Here is a 15,739-nt window from a genome sequence, read left to right on the forward strand (position 1 = left end):
AGAGGTAAATGGTTCAGCTGTTTGCTTGTTTAACTGCGTCTCATTTTCTGTTCCCACTGTACACTTGCTATATTTCAAAGCTGTGCCATATGGATGTGCGCCTATGATGGAACTGGGTGAGGTAGTGGAAAGCAATGTAATTATTAATCTAACAAGCTTCTGGTGTTGTGTAATTAGTGAAGTAATATAATTACTTTTAATAAATCATCAATTACTGACTACATTTTTCAGGTAACTTGTCCAACACTGGTCAGGACAGCTGTCCTAGCTCACTCATTCACTGTAACAGAAGTTTCGTGTCACAAAGATAAATAGAAATTAATAAAAAAAATAATTGGGTTGTAATTCTGTAAGTAACTGTTTTGAATCTGGTGTTGGGGAAAAACACTTGCAACATGCCTGGAGCCAGTCAGTGCATGACAATAAGCCTTTTCCAGAAGGTGTCACATTAAGAGAAGCATGGGTGTAAATAATAAAATTAATCATCGCTGTCAAACTGTCCTGGCTTACTGGGAAACTTGAATAAGACATTCACATTATTAGCAACACGTGTTCATGAAAATGTGTGTAAACCACCTCACGTACCTGTTAATGAATGTCTGGAACATACTGAACATTAAAAGTTGCAGGGGAAAAAACGTGTTGATGTGGTATGCTCATGTGTGAGTGGGTGGATCAGATGGGCTGAGAGGTTTGAGTGCGGGGTGTTTGCTGGACTTGGCCTCCACCAGGCATCATGACATGCCCGACCCTGTGGCCTCAGGGTCGCAGGCCAGACTTCTCCTTTCCTGCGATGAGCTGTTAACTGACCCCAGGGGCACGCAGTCAGGCTAAAAGAGTGTGTTTCTGTGTGTGTGTGTGTGTGTGTGTGTGTGTGTGTGTGTGTTTGAACCTCAGCACCCTGTGATCTGATTTACCCTGACAAGGCAACAGGACCGAACAATAAAAATGTCTATTTTCTCTCTCTCTCTCTCTCTCTCCCTCATTCGCTCCCTCTCTCTGCATGCTTCAGGCAAAATGGGGGAGGTGATTAAACAGAACAAACCCACTGGAAGAGTGACATTCCCAAAGAGTCATTTTTGGAACCTAAATCCCCCCTTTATGTGTGATAATACTACATCAGGAACAGTTTCATGCAATTTGGTTCAGAATGCTCCAGAAAGATTATTCTCAAGACCCATACAAAGAAAATGTTAGATTTTAATGATCGTTTTGAAGGCATCTTTGGGATTGGCTCCCAGTATCTGACATGCTGAATTGTAGTAGCTCCTGGGTCAGTGGTCAACCAGAGGAGATTGGGTCCTTGCTGTTGAGGCCACTTTGTGAATATCTCTCCAATGTCGTTATTGGTGAATAATATTTTCTTAAATTGTATTCAGTGTCTCTCTGAGCCAGGCACTTTGTTTCCCATTATTCAATTCAAGTCAGAGAGCCAAGTGTCTGTCTTCCTGAAGGTGAAAACCCTTGTAATCTCTGAAAAGCCCAGAAGGTTTAACTTTTAACAACACTTACTGCTGTTAGACTCTTGTCGAGATAAAAAAAAAAGAAAGAAAGAAACTTCCATTGCTTGCTAAAATAAAAGGTTTAGTTTACCTGAAACTTCTTTTCTGCGTAGCCAGAAATGATATCGTATGTCCTTGCTTAACATACAAAACAATATACGTTCATTAGTGTGCAATAGTGGAAGGTAACATTTACATAGATGACTATAACTGATGTAAATTGATCTGATGACATTTATCATTTCCAGCTACCATCTTTGATTTAGTAAAAGCTGGAACTTAAGATTGGTTTCACCAAATGGCGTAATAATAACACAATTAACTTTGTCATTTTGCATGTTATCATTACGCATTTTTTTACATTTAGCATGACATCTCACAGTTTGTCATTTCTCTACTAACTAACCCCTAACCCTAACCATAGATGTGTAGACATGACACATGAAATGGCCTTTAAGTGACGTACTATTTATAACCCCTCCCATGAGAAGACGAAGAGTCTTTTCAATTGTTATTTATAATGTCACGTGACCTTTTTTGAAGATTGGCGTGGATTTTATCTTTCAGGAAAACACACTCGCTTAGCTCTGTCCTTTTATTGCATTTGTTCTGTTAATCTCATCTGTTAAACAGTCTCCACTGCAAGGGCTTTTCAAGTCCACAGTGATCTGTAAATCACTCCATTACTTGTTTTTGGTATTAATGTCATTATTAGTCGTCTTTTACAGGTTCAGAATGCAGCGATGTTCCTCTTTCCTGTTTCTCCACCGTCTAATCTCTGCTCTCTTCGTTTTTCTCCCTGTCTGGCTGTTTAGAGAGACTCCCTAAGCCGCACGCCCGGCAGCTCACTGAATTGTAAATCCAAACAGCCGGAGCAGCAGCAGATAGACAGTGACTGAGAAAAGGGAGGGAGGGAGGGAGGGGAGGTAGAGAGAGATAAAGAGAGAGGGAGCAAGAGAGAGAGATGAAAAGCATGCTAAACGAGAGAGAGGCGATCATACTGAAGGAGGCAGAGGCAACAGCTACAGCAACAGCACGCTCCTTCCCCATCCTCCTTCTCCTCTTATAATCCCACATCCACGCCGGTGGGGGGGAGATGGAGGGCGCCCTGACCCGCTGAGGAGCACTGTCTGAAGGAGAAGAAAAAATCTCAAATGATCCCCCCTCCTGTGAATGCCCGGATCATTTTTTCTGGGACAATAACCAACAAGGAGTGAAAGGAGGTGTGCGTGCGAGAGCCTGTCGGAGGGAGGTGGAGGAGGAGGAGGGGGGAGGGAGAGAGAAGGAGAGAGAAGAGGGTTTTTTAGGGGGGGTGGGGGGTGGCAAGTGGCAGGTTTGGTACAGCTGCTGATGCCAGAGTCTTGAGAGTGAGACAGACTGAGGGAGGACCCGAGGAGTGGAGGAACCAGCACGTGTGAAGCGGTGTCGGCAACTTGTGGTGCTCAGAGAGGGGAGGGAAATTATAGATTCATATTTGCACACAGCTGGACAGATGAGGAGGCATCAAGGACCACGCTTCAGTCCTGGGTATGTCCACTTATACTGCACGCACCCACTCACACACACACAGACGTGTACATTTTATGCTGTTTGGTTGCTGTGTTTTCACCAATAGAGCACAGACACACTTGAAACGCAACAGTGCGTGTTCGCGGATCTTCAGGGTTGACGACTACCCACCCTGACAAGTCTCCCTAGTTGCCCTCAGATACTTGCAGCAAAGGAGAGGACAAAGAGGAGGGATAATGTGTCTGTGTGTGTGTGTGTGTGTGTGTGTGGGTGCCCGGTCATGCCTTCTTGCCATCTACATCTTGTTACAACATTATTGTGTACCACCAGAGGCATTTCATAATGGGTTTCGTAAGCTGCCAGAGTGATGATGCACGTAAATAAACCTCCACTGGTGGAACGTTGTCATGTTCAACACTAGTTTTTGAGACTGTAACACAGCTCATTACATTAACTTTCCCACATGAGTTATTTGTCCTGCGCAAAGCGTTCAATCGTAAATTGCGCACAATTAAAAAAATAATAATAAAGTGATGGGCTAACTTGTGACACTGCTGCAAAAAGCTGAAGCCCTGACTTGTTTGTGCGCTCTGGTTTGAGAACATGTACAGCTCAGCTTACTTATGCTACGCTGCAGGATGCCATGTGTGGTAACATGACATGTGTGGCCATGTGCTGTGTCACGTTGTGGCAGGGTGCATATGGCTCATGACAGCAGGTTTGCATGAGGTGCATCAGCCAGCCGCCCCTCTTTCTCTTCATCTAATCCCTCCCTACCCACCCCCCCTCTTTTTCCACCATCTTCCCTCTTTCTCCCTTTCCAATTATAGGCTGTCACCTCTCTCCCTTTCCTCCTGATCCTATCTCCTCCTGGTTCATTCTCTTGCTAAGCAATTACCTTTACCTGACTCTGCTCCTCCGGACAGCATGGCTGGCTTGTTTCCTGTCCGCCTCTCTCAACAATCAAAGTGAGGGATGGGCGGTGATTTCATGGCCGTTTTCTTATGGTTGCCCAAACCTCAGCAAAGAGTGACCTCAGACGCAGCATCCACTTTCGTGTTACTGCTGCTCCCGTAGATCCAGAAAAGATATGTAAATATGAAATAGCTGTGGGGGCCTTTAAGTGTACAGAAGAATTCTGCCTCTAATCGTGCAATCAGCTCATTATTTCCTGGTCCTCATTAACTTGTTTGGGTTCCTAACTTTATCGCTGTTCACAGTCTCGTCTTCTTGAAAACAAAACAACACAAACACACACACACACACACACACACACACACACACACAAAAAGAAAAAACCCAGACAGAGCTGGCGGGCAGATCGCTCCCAGCATATGGGCGAACTGTTGGCGTCTGGGAGGCGAGACTTGCCAAAGAGTTGAAACCCCCAGAATTACAACTCGCTTTCCTCCCCACTGACTCCTTGTACTCACTTATGTATTCAAACTCTTGTCATTCTCTTTTTCTGCTTTCCTGAAACCTCTGTGTTGATGATCCCACTGTATAACCTCTTCACTCCAAAAGTGCAACTCTTACAGAAACAAAAACATTTATATTAAAACAGGCACCCACCCCCAGTCCTAGTATATAACCCTTTCAGCGCAGCAGTGTGACAGCCACCTGAAGCGTAGCATCACTGTCCTTTCTGCTGCCAAGCCTGTAAGACGGTATGAAAAGACACAGCTGGGAGTCTGAGACTGGAAATAAGACATACAGTAGTGGGAACACTGAGAAAGATGAATAATGAACAGTGAGAGGGAGATGGGAATAGTGACTGAATCATGAACTAAGTAAAAGAAGACTGAGGTGATAATAGGAGAATATGAGGAGTCATAGGGACGGACCGGACAGGGTGGCATATGGATGAAAATGTTTGGCCTCAGCACTGACAGATACTGATTGCTGATGTCTTTTTCCAGTGAAACGACACTGGTGCAAAGTGATAATTTTCAACCACCCATGGGGAAAGAAGGTGAAGAAAGAGACAGAGAGAGAGAGATATACAGGTAGAAACTGAAAGCACAGGGTCTCATACATTTATATAAGCCTTCTGCTGCATCATCTTAAAGGAAGATTCTGGTTCATCTCAACCTGGGTGTTATTTTCTTGTGGTTTCAGCCATCAGTCCTATCAGTTACAACACTGTGCTCACGGGGGAGGCAGGCTGCAGACAAGCTGACAGTTTAGATACATTATAAGCCACTTGATTTGGAGGTAAAAGCCCACAGCTGTGCCACGTATGGTTCAGTGAGCAAGCCTGACACCCGCAACAAACGCATATCAATGTCTCTCTCAGCCACGTTATGGATGTTTAGTTTGGGTAATAATTTTTTTCCCCACTTACCCTTGTTTTGTCTTTTCAAATAAGTTCAACTAACTTTTGAATGTGATTAGAGCCCAAATAAGCTGGAACGCAAGATCACAAAACTTTTTACATCTGTTATTTTGTCTGTAACCTTGATGAAAAGTAGGCTGATTGTGTTTCTTGCCTGTCTTACTTAGGTGTTAGTAATGTCACAGTGTTCCCAGATTTCTTATGAATATATGAAATAGGAAAATAGGACTCGGGTTGCTTTACCTTTATAGCTTAGGAGTGAGGAGTTCAAGAAACACAGGAGCTCCTATAACCGAGACGTTTAAGGCTTCAGGGAGAAAAAGGGAGGAAAACAGTGTGAGGTTTCTGCTGGAGGAGACATGTGAAAGGAAGAAAAGGAGCTGTGATGGGCTGCGCAGCGAGAGGGTTTGATTGGGAAGGTGACCGAGGTTGTATGTAGGCGTGCTGAAGGAGCTTTTGATCTCAGTGTGTGCACAAGTGTGTGTGTGTGTGTGAGAGAGGATGATGGCTGACCTTGAGAAATGCACCAAGGGTCTTAAGCATGTCGTGCGCAGAGGATTGCTGCTATTAAGTTGCTGGACGGTGATTGAGGTGAATGCACCAACAAGGGCAAAGACACACATCCACAACACCCACTACTACTACTACCCACACACCCACACACACACACTCATACACACAGTAAAACACCAGTCCTTATTAAAGTGTGCAATTACAGTGCAGAGTCTTGTGGTTGCATCAGAGGTTGCTCACAAAACTGAATTTAATGGTCTTGCTTCCAGTATCATTCAGCACAACAGCATGAGTGAGTGTGTAATATTACCACTGAGCGAGCGCCTGTGTGTGTCCACAGAGGTTATTAGGCTTTTAAGGTGCTGGCTGTCGGTGTTGTCGCACATGAGCGAGTAAAGCACAGGGCATGATCCTAGTCAATAATGAACAAGTGTGCTTCTGTCTCTGAGCAAATAACCAGCAGGTGGGAACTACGGACTCCTCTGCAGCCTCAGCCTCCTTTACCGTTCTGTAACGACCTCCTGACCCTCCTCCACCACCTCCCTCTCGCCCTTCTCTCTCACGCTCCCTCCCTCGCGATAAATTATTCCCTCTCACACTTTTGCTGTTTTCCTCATTCTGCCCTTTCACTTTCCATTTCACTCGCTTTAATTTACTTTCCCAGATGCATTTCCTCAGACGTGACCCCCCCCGGAGGCTTTCGTATTCTGTTGTTCATTCTTCCACTCACAGACCTGTCCGTCTGTCTCCTCCATTTTCCCTCTCTGACGCTGTCTTTCAGCTGTGCGGGTCTGATAGGCAAGTTTTAAGGTCACCTGGTATCTCTCGCCCGACACTCATAATGAATTAGCGTTCAGCTTTGCTTCATTACTCGGTTTGACATGACCGTCCCCGAAGTCATTCCCAGTATCTTTAAAATAAACTCTCAAATTGAATTTAGTGATGATTGAATCTTTGCTTGAAATTACAAAAATCTCACCCTCTGACTGATACACAGTGCTAGAAGGTTTGTCCATCCCATCTTCTTGTGATTACTCAGCCAGGCACTGATTCAAAGTCAGATAAAGGATCTCATTTCAATCACTTTCGAGAGTTTTCTCTGTCAAAACCAAATACATGTATATTTCAAAAAAATCTCAACTTGATTTTTACACTATGGCTTTGCCTTATTCAGAAGAACACTTCTCATTCAAGCCTTTGTAATAAGGTTTCTTGTTCAACTGCAGAAAGCAAGAAAAATAAACAGTTTGAGACAAACAGCCTTTTGTCACAAACATCGCATAACTGCAGTTAAGGTTACACACTACCAACAGCCATTATTAGGAGTCTACTTTTACAGAGCAGAATGAAAGGAGTGAAAATACACTGGCTTAGTGTTGGCAATAAAAAATACATTGTTAGAATGGACACATTAAAGCAGATGATTTATTGACCTTCAAGTTAAGCCTTGAACAGACACTGCTGTGTTGTTGAGAGATAGGATTCTCTATTCAATCAGCAAATGCGATTTCACTGCTGTTCAAGCAGAATCTGATGGTTCAGAAAGAAATCAATCACTGCGCTTTACAGTGTCGACAGCAGTGTGAAGACTCACACAGAACTCCCATCAAACTAGTACTTCACTGGTATTTTGACAACGCCACGTATCTACATGCTTCCAATTTCTGATTCTGAATTTCTCAAGACCCATCAGAGCTTAATGAGCCAGAGCTCTGGTTGATATTAACATTAAACTTTGCTGATAGTGCAGAGTCTTTTAGGATTTTTCTTGCCTGGTTCCAGACCTCTAATAAACTGCTCTCACTACAGATCAACTAATCAGAGCTTTGTAGATGGGACTAAGACAAGTAATGTCATTTTTCTACCACCATTAAAAGTTGATCTACCAAAATAACAACTCTTAAATTTAAATGCTTCTTTGAAAACAAATGCAAACACAGTGTTATTCTGAATGAATGAAGTGAATCAAGATGGCAGCTAAGTCTGAATATTATGCTCAGATTTTCCTGCTTTGCCTCAGAAACCATCTACACACTCCATAGGTGGGCCAAATCAAGGAGCCTTGAAAGAAAGATTTCTCTGACTTTAACCTTAGGAAGTTTTTGTGTGAAAAAATAATCTTGACTCAAAGCTGTTTTTTTGTTTTGTTTGTTTTGTTTTTTTGAACTTTCAGTTGCATTTCGTATTGTGGCTCAGATGGACTTTACATATGATAAAAGTCATCTGTAAAAGCGAGGGAGATCATTAACTCCTGTTCAAGGATGGTCTTTGGCATCAGATGTGAATGGCTTCCTTGATGCGTCTCAACATTGATTCATTCTTTGATCATTTACTGACTCCTGGTCAATGACTTTGACCTCTTCCCAGTCGATGATCTAACTGCTTTTTGTCTGTTGATAATAGACACTGACTGATGTGGATGAAGGCTCTTAAAAAAGCTAGTAAGTGGACCTTTGAGTTGGAATTACTTGTGTGGTTGCTATTTAAATGAGACAACTGTAACTTGAAACCTGAAATTGTGACCACAATTATAAGCTGATTTAAGTTTAAAAAAAGAACCTTTTGTGTTTTAATATTATCTGTAATTATGAGTGTTAGCACAATAAAATGTCAATAGAAAAGGTGAAAGTACGTTAATGATCCCTTCTCTCATCACCTGTTGCAATAAGAGCAGTTGGATCTACCAACTCTCTCTCTTTTTCTGTGTGTGTGTGTGTGTGTGTGTGTGTGTGTGTACACATGTGGTAGACCTCTCATTACCTGCCCTGCCTTGAATTAAAGACTCGTGTTTCTCAGACTTCATTAAATGTTGATGTGGGTCATGAAGTTTGTGGCTCTGATCACCTGTGCTTCCCATCCCTCCGCAGATGTTAATGCAGGTCAATGAGATTACCCTTTATATATGTGTGTGTGTGTGTGCGCACGCGCATTTGCAGGAGTAAAAGTGCATTTATATCTGCTATTGTTAACTGAATGTTAATGTAGGTTAAACAGTATCACCTTACGTTTTAATAATGCAACTCAATTAATGACCACACGCAGGTTGGTGGAGCTCCACTTTCCTCACTTTTCCTCTTCTCTCTTTCTCTGTTTTTTTTCCCCCTCTGTTGTGTGTGTGACTAAGTGTGTATGTGTGTGTGTGTGTGTGTAACAGAGAGGCATTTGAACTGATGTGATAACCTCATGTAGAGTGAAATGCAGATGTACAGCACTCTCAAAATTTCTGTTGGCTATATTAGTGACTGCCCTGACAGCCTGTAGTAATCATGTAAGTTTTTGTGTGTGTGTGTGTGTGTATTACATTCTAGTGCCATCTGTAGAGCAGACCTTTGGGGCAGGGGGGACATTATTCATTAACTTTAGCTGCATGACTTCCAGGCAAGAGCACAATCGAAGTGTCACTTGTGTGTGTATTTGTGTGTGTGTGCGGAGCGTGCCCTTTGGACACATAAGGTCAATCAGTCTCACTTGTGCGCTTCACTTTTCTCCTCTCTCCTCTCTTCTCTTTCGTTGCCCTCTTTCACTCGTTCATCTGTGATTTTTAGTAGATGAACGGCCTTCTGACCCGTAAGGACTCTGGTAATGAATGCTGTATTACTATTGATTTCTCCTCTGATCCCTCAGTTTGTTCTGCCACGATACAAACCACGTTTCCACGCGATGTTGAGAGCAGGGCTTGGCTGATAGCCGTGATGGAGTGTTGTGCCCCCAGTCCTGCAAATTGGATTTTAATGATTCAAGTATCATTTCTTGAACACTGCTCACTGCTCCCTGCAGAAATTAAAATGTGCTGCCCTCTATGAAAGACTGAGAGAGAGAGGGTCAGGAAGGAAATGTTGGTTGGTGTTCAAGCTGAAATGATGTTAAGGCCAAGAAACAAATCGAAAAAAGAAATTTTAGTTTTAATCAAAATTTAGTTTCAATTATTCCTATGATAATACCTCCCCCCCGAAATGAATTTTATAGGGGGTGTATGAAGTTTTGATTCTGATTAATCTGATTGGTCACACAGGCAGTTAACTTGCTAGCTTCTACTTACCATGTGAAACACAAATTTGAAAGCACAATGGGTCCAATTAAATGTAGAAAACGACACTCAACATTAAATAAGGACAGACGTCCTATACTGCTAATGCTACGTAAGCAACGCTACGACAGAAAATAACGTTATATCAACATTCGTAGTCTACGTGGCTATGACATGTTCCAGTGCACCAGGGAAGTTGACAGCATGTTGCCTAGCAACACAGGCTCTCAAATGTCAGTCAGCCTCTTCCACGGGAAAATGCCCACCGAGACGCTCGGACACTGTCTCCACAGATACGTCAAATGTAGGTTTTATCTTCTCTTGAAAAAAAATCCCAAACGATGGTAGGAGTATCATCATAGTTTATATTTACTCACAAGTAAGTGGGAGAAATCAAATTTATAACTGATGTTCAGACGCAGTGAGTGTCGGAGTAAGATGTCTGCAGTTCTTATCCATGTCAAACATCCCTCATGCTGCTGAGGGAGTAATTTGTTTGGGTGAATGTAGATGGACAGATTTTTTGTAATGTCCTTCAGCACTGACCCCGTCTTCTGCATTCACACACACACACACACACACACACACATTTCGCTCTAAGGGAGCACAGATTCAGACATTACTTCTGCCTCGCTGCTACACAAACAGGCTTGCTTGAGGCCTGGGGACTGTTTGCCATTGGTGCGCGGACGTGCGGGCACACACACACACACACACACATTTGCGCTGGCACACATGTGCATCACCCTCCCTGCAGGACTGGAGGCATGTGGAAGTCATTTGGGGATGCCTGCACATATGTGTCGCTTTGTCCTTTATATGTGTCACGTATAATAAAGAGGCCAGTAGTTGAGTCACTGTGAGGATGTGTACAGTAGCTGTTGAGGGTCTTGCAGAGCTAAATGTTAGCTGCCTCTTTAAAATGAATTCACTCTTTGCTTGGCTTCTCCTCTCGTTTATACAACAAGCCTGTCTCGAATCATGTGCTCCATTGCGTGTTGACCTCTGTGTTTTTCACCAGTTTTAAATTGGTCTGAGACTTGTTGCCCTTTAGTGAGGCAGCCGGGGTATTTTTTAGCATTTGAAAACAAACCCCAGAGAAGAGAGGCGGCATCCACGGAGAACTTCCCGTTGCGCTCGAAAAGTAAAACAAAGGCAGAAAAAGAGGGCAGGGGCTGCGTTCGTGCATATTGATGGGAACGTCTACATTCACAGAGCTAAAGACAGAAGCTGTTCATTAAATGCTCGTGGTCTTGCGTGACTGACTGAGTGGTACCGTGTGTCCCCTGTTTCAGTCTGTTTAAGCAACTTGTTAAAGCGACTCTTAGAGAGAAGAAAAGCCTGTGATGAGCTGCTTCTCCTCTTCTCTGTCATCCCGTCTCTCCGCCTATAGATCATCTGGTACCTTGTACTGTACTGGCCCGATTTTGAGATGACCCAGCTTTTTCCAACAGCTGTTTTTGCAAAAAGACTTTTTGAAGATAAGAAACACTTTATCAGATGAGTTTTGTTGAAGTTTCCCTGAGGTACTATTACTCCAGGGAGTAGATAGTCCTCATTCTTAAAACGTACGGCTACAAAGAACCCACAACAAAAATATTGTCTTATATTTGGGCCAGTAAGGTACTCAGAAACTTTAGCATTTCATTCACTATTTTTTGGTTTCCCTCGCTGCCTGTCAGCCTCACTCTCAGCTGATCCTGGGTTAATATGCTGTGTCAGCAATGCTTTCACATGGATCACATGGATTTTTTTTTTTTCACTCAGAACCTACTTTAACGTATTTATCTCCAAACCCTTTACATCCTTTTCCACTCAAGAGCCTTTATTCCTCGATCTCCTGTTTCCCTCCCTCTGCTCCTTCCTGTTTCATCCTTGTTTCACACTTTCTGGCACTCACAACCCGACCTGAGCCCTCCGCCGCCTCCCCTTCCCTCCCTCCCTCTGTCTATTTCTCCTTCCCTTTAAACATCGAGTCATGAATTTATTATGCGAATCAAAATAGAGCAATGACTCTTTGTCCCCTTCCCTGCATGTCATTGGTCTAGAATGAATAATTCAGCCACTGTGGTTGAAATTAGGATCAGGGAGAAAAAGGGAATTATTTTGGATCCGCACCATTCAGGCTATTTTTGAACGGCGAGCTGTCAGCGCCTTTCCCGCAGCGCTCACTCTTTCTTCTCCCTCCCTTCTTCTCTCTCTCTCTCTTATTCCTCCCACCAGTTCACTCTCTATCACACGAAGATAGAACAGATTCTTCTCTGTCTTCTCTGTCCTTGGGAAGGACTGCATGCTAAGCAGATAGGATGCGATTGGCGGTGGATAAAGTCGGCCTTGTTCTCTGTGTGTTTGTTCCTTTCTGTCTATATTGTTGGGGTGTGTATGCATTCATTTGCTGTGTCTTCACCATCTTTACAGTATGCTTGTTGATTGGGCTGTGCGTCTCCCAGTACCAATCCTGAAGCTTGTTTGTCAGCAAGTGGTGATTACGGATGCTGTTGTGATGAATAGCTTTGATGGCACAACATGTAACAAACAGTTTATTTCACCAGCTTTCTCCCTCAAAGACAACCATTGATCTCATTATGGAGCACCCGCATTGCAACGTTTGGCGTTTAGGATGTGGAATGACAGTTATTGAATGCCCCGAAACCAGTCCCACAAGCTCTCAGTTTGAATTTTTATCATGCTTTACATAGAGAGGAAATCATGACGGGAGAGGCTAAAATGCTCATCACTTCACATCAGATAGCATGTTTGGGATGCAAAGTGGTGCACAGCGGCTGAGCAGCAGGCGACCCGATGACCCCACAAGGGTGAAACAGAGGCCACCAGTCGGTCAACCACCAACATGTCTATACATGATCTTCACATGGACAAAAAACACGGGACACACAAGCTCTGCGCACACATAAGGTCAATCATGCGCTCGGATACACACACATAGATGCAGATGGCACACTCGGATGATTATTCTCGGTCTCCCGGGGCATCATTGAAACTTTTCATCCATGACCTCGCTAAGAGGGAGAGAGAGAGAGAGATGAGCGTTAGAGGGAGTGAAAATGAGAGACGGGAGAGAGTCCTTGAATTTTAACCGGATGCTCCCCAGGGAGAACTCCCATCATCTCTGTGTGTCTTCAATGCCAAGAGTCCCATGGCTTCCTTTAGGAGCGCAAGGACCCTGACTGCTCCTAATATTCTCTGGGGGAAGCTCGTAGCTCGTCTGTCGTCGCTCACTTTATTGCTGCTTTTTTTGGGAGGAAAATCACATAATGAATCAGTAGCAAAGGGTTTCTCTTATCTGGTTTTAGTGCTAGATAATGTGATTCCTCCAGCCAGTTCTTCCAGAGCAGAGGATGTACCAGAGGATAAATGTCACTATCTGTTATCAGTAATGTGATCAGGGCTCCAACTTCATCATCCTGATGTTTTAAAGGAAAAATCTGGTTTATTACAACCCAGGCTTATTTCCATAGTTTGACCCATCATTTCCCTCAGTCATCCCTGTGTTCTTACATTTGAGAATATCATTTTTGACCTTGGAAACACAAGTTAAAACTGTTTCACTACAGGTCCATTAGCAGCTGTTGTGGAGCGATCGTACATGCCTCCTCAGCAGATGGAGTTTTCCCAGTTGTTCTGGAATTGCAGATGTTCAAAGATCCACGTCTTTGAACATGGTGAAGACTTCTCCTCAATGGCAACGCAGAACTAAAAGTTCATTTTTGAGCCTGGAAAAGGTTTCTTGTCCACAGTCCAGGTCAAGGTGAAGTGGTCAGCTAATGTGATCTCATGGGGGTTTGGTTAGGGAACGTGGCAATGACGTGTGAAATTACTTGGCGTGTTATTTGTATGGTATTTCATGAGACCAGGCTGAATCAGACGAGCTGCTAATGGATCTCATGGGGAGATTGTTTTTCATCAGTTGATGCATTTGTGTCTTTCTCCACGTGTGTTTGCCTTTCACAGGAGCATATTAACTATGATCCACCCTCTTGACGCTTGGTAAATTCCAACGGTGGAGAACTGACGTCAACTTTTAATCTCCATCATTTTTCAATGAATTTGTATTTCTTTAGGGTTTAAACATTTGCTCATCCTTGAAATCTTCTTGTAGTAGATTCAGAACCTGAGAATTTACCAAGAAAAAACTATTTGAGTGAACAAATTATATATGAATGAGCACAAATCTTGAATCTTGATACGATAAACGACCCTCAATCCAAATGTCCCAGGTCTCAGTTCTTTGTTACGAGTTTCTCCATCGTCCTCTCTCCTTATTTCCATCATATTCTTTACAGTTAACTCACTAACAAAAGATCTCAGCACTTAATTTAGCGAGCACAGTGGCATTATTACAGATCAGATAAAACTATCAAAATAAGATCGGATCATATCTAACTGGAAATTTGTTTGAATATAAAAGCGTGTGCACACATGTACGTACATAGGTGCATACGTCGGAAGGCTAATAGAAGCTGTCACAGCGCTGTGACTTCAGATAATCTGCTGTCATTCAACAAACAAACTATCCCCCAAACTGGCGACCTGCTCCTTGCCTCTTCCTCTGGCTCGTCCTCCCCATAAATCTCCTCTTATCCGTCTTCCCTTCCTGTGTGTGTGTGTTTTTCTTTCATCATTTTACCTTCTTCTTACTCCTCCATCATCCCTTATTTGTTCAGCCGCTTTTATGACCTTTTCAGAAACTTCCTCCCGTGTGGTCCCTCTCCTCCTCCTCCTCCTCCTCCTCTTCACAGTGATCTGTTTCTTTTCACCACCTTGCTCTGCAGTGTTTACAAAGCCTTCGCAACCATATGTGTGTATACATAAAGTTGTGTATCTGTGTGTGTGTGTGTGAGTGAGAGAGAGAGAGAGAGAGAGAGGGTGGTTTGTGTATTCTCCTCTGGGATCTCTGGTGAGAAGAGGATCCAGGAAGTGTGATGATCACCTAATGTCCTGTGAAGCACCGTCTTTTTACACACATAAAGCTGCACAGCACACACACACACACACACACACACGCACACGCACACACTTACATGTTCTGTTTGTGTTGTTCAGCCACAAGCTGAACGGTTTTATCAGTGCTCAGGGATTGTCTTTGCCTTTGTTTCCTCAGTATAAAGGATTCAGCTCTCTCCTCCACATCCCCTGCTTTCTTTTATTCTACATCTCCATCCTTGTCACTCTCCATTCCTCTCCCCTCCCCACATCATCAGTTTTTTTCCTACCATCACCTCTATCCCCCCACCCCCCATTTCCACCCCCTTCATCCCCACATCTGAAACGGCAGCAACGGCTCCTATTGGTTGCGCTGGCAGAATCAGAGAAACGGGCAGCCAATAAGCTGTTGGGCTAACAGGGTCACTATTATCCATGAAGCGGTGCAATTACTCTGCTGTCTACATCCCTGCCATGTATGCATATGCAATGCTTTTCCTCCTTGTACCTCCACTGCACATTTCCACTGTACATGAACATGCTTCTTGGTAATATGGTTTATTCACCACAGCACAAGGTCATTTTGAGGCTGATTTGATATGGAGTTCTTGAAATTTTTCACATTTTTAGACCAGATGTAAAAAACCGCATTAGAGTCTGAGTGAGATTTAATATACATATGTGATCAGATTATGCATTCAGGTCAAATACGTACATATTCATTGAAAATTTTTCCCATGTGAAGCCAGCACCACCCTGCTCTTCAAAGACTAGGGATGGAAAGCTGTCACAGTCTTCCCCTCCCCCTTCTTTCTCCCTCCAACTCCTTCCTTTTCTCACTATTTACTTGCCACACAGACAGTTACATATTTGTACCATGTACCAGTCACTCACTCAGTCGGGCTGCAT

At 43.4% G+C, this 15,739-nt stretch overlaps 1 protein-coding gene across 1 annotated transcript in view; it reads left to right on the forward strand.

The window, feature by feature from the left end:
* The first annotated feature begins 2,399 nt into the window (after positions 1–2,399).
* Positions 2,400–15,739, forward strand: part of LOC108883592 (leucine-rich repeat and immunoglobulin-like domain-containing nogo receptor-interacting protein 3) — a 35,710-nt gene continuing 22,370 nt past the window's right edge. The window contains exon 1 of the mRNA XM_018676928.2: positions 2,400–3,029. The gene's annotated coding sequence lies outside the window, so the exon portion shown is untranslated. The remainder of the gene's footprint in view (positions 3,030–15,739) is intronic.

Source organism: Lates calcarifer, linkage group LG4, assembly GCF_001640805.2.
Source record: "Lates calcarifer isolate ASB-BC8 linkage group LG4, TLL_Latcal_v3, whole genome shotgun sequence".
Taxonomy (NCBI): Eukaryota; Metazoa; Chordata; class Actinopteri; family Centropomidae; genus Lates; species Lates calcarifer.